The sequence below is a fragment of the Bidens hawaiensis genome, unplaced genomic scaffold, assembly GCF_021521415.1.
Source record: "Bidens hawaiensis isolate Kalapana, Puna unplaced genomic scaffold, B.hawaiensis_p1.1 tig00029085_1, whole genome shotgun sequence".
Lineage (NCBI taxonomy): Eukaryota > Viridiplantae > Streptophyta > Magnoliopsida > Asterales > Asteraceae > Bidens > Bidens hawaiensis.
The window spans coordinates 128,009-130,059 of NW_027494799.1; positions in this window are offsets into that span (position 1 = coordinate 128,009).

Consider the following 2,051-nt stretch of genomic DNA (forward strand, 5'->3'; position numbering starts at 1 on the left):
TCTTGGTGGGCTTCAAGTTGTGTGGTAACAAGAGTGTTGGAAACAACGTGGTGTATTCCTTTATGGGTTGGTGTAGATCTTGGTGGGTTGTAGGCGAAACTCTTTTTTGTTGCTTTTTCCAGAACTTCAAATGCTTCATTAGGTGATTTGGATCCCAGGTCTCCACCAACGATTTGGTCGATGACCTGTTTGTTTTGACTGGATTGTGCGTCAAAGAAATTTTGCACTTGTAACCATACACTCAGTCCATGATGAGGGCATCTTCTCAGAAGACTTTTGTATCTCTCCCATGTTGCGTGTAACGACTCATCATCATCGGTCCGGAATCCGGTAATGCTGGCTCGGTATTTGGCAGTTTTATCATGCGGAAAATATTTGAGGAGAAACTGTTCAACCATTTGGTCCCAAGTGGTGATGGAACCTGAAGAAAGAGATTCTATATATTCTAGGGCTTGGACCCTTAGAGAGAAAGGAAAGAGTTTGAGTTTGATCTGATCTTCTGAACAGTTTTGAATCTTAAAGGTTCCGCAGATTCGTAGGAATCGAGATATATGAGAAAGAGGGTCTTCGTCAAGGAGACCATGAAATTGAACTGAATTTTCTACCATATGAATGGTGCTTGATTTGATTTCGAAATTTTCAGTGATTTTGGGTGGAGCCACTCCATTGTCGTAGCCTTCGAGATTTGGCTTGGCATATTGGCTTATGTTCAGCTCATTGTTTTGGGCCACCATCATTTCTTTAGTTTGATTTTCTCCTGATGTGGTGGCGTCTACTGACTCGTCTTTGATTGTTTCGGCGTTTTCTGCAGTTCGTTTACGTGCTCGTAGATGAAAGAGTCGTTCCGGTTCAAAAACTGGAGAAACAAACTCAGGATCGAATGTAGAGGACATACATGGGGTTAAATCAAAGTGAAACTGTTTAAATTAAACTTAAAGGTTAGTTTATTTAAACTGAAAGTTAGTCTACGCTATTCTAAAATTAAACTAATATATAAACTAATTAGTATAAGTTAGGCTAGCCCTTTTTTTAAATATATATATATATATATATATATGTAATTTAATAGTTAGTAAAATTTTTTTTAAATGAAATGAAAGTTAAAAATTTGTACAATTTTAAACAATGATCAAATTAAAACTTGGATCGTTCTAAAAAACGTACCGTGTCCCCGGCAACGGCGCCAAAAACTTGATGCGGTTCGTGCGTGTGCTTAAAATATAATGGATTGGATATTTAGGTTTTGCACAAGATCGTGTTTTAAATTTATAAAAGTGATTTCTACTAAGACTAAACACACAAAAAATAGGCAAGTGTACATATTGTATATGTAGAATAGTATTGGTAAGAACCAAGTATCGATCCGTGGAAACAGATGTTTCTAATAATGAGTCTTTGTTTTAGTTTAATCGGAGAGTTTTAATCATTTTGAGGTTCACTTTTAATCTTTTATAAAATAGAAATATATAATATATAGGTGACAAGAATAGAAATTCTAAATGAGTAGTTCAATTATATGAAGGTTTACCACCTATTATCAAGAATCCACTCTATTATTCCTTGATGATTAGTAGTTAAACATGTGATAAACTTGTCCTAATAATATATGATAGAATTGTCCCTCATTTCTAAGTGAACATAAACTATGACATAAAAGAAAGTAACATGCACATTTTAAAGTCCATCATTTCCTAATGTCATGTTACCACGAGAATGTCAATTTAAGTAGATAAGCAGTTTGTTATAGTCGAACGATTAGGATTGACTTCGATTTCTCAAATACCAATCCTAACAACTTCGAGTGATTGTAGTTAACTCACACAATCTCCCCTTGGTTGATTAGATTAGATTACAATTACATATTTCATTGACATATGATTTCTTTAACTAGCATAATAACATATGCAATCGTGTTAACAATGTTATTTTAGAATTATCAAAACTAGAGAAATAGATCATAACTTATATCTCATCATTTCTAAGTACAACATAAGGATCCATATTTTATCTTGAATAAAGTATCAAAGCATTCTTTTTTACCATTTCTAGTT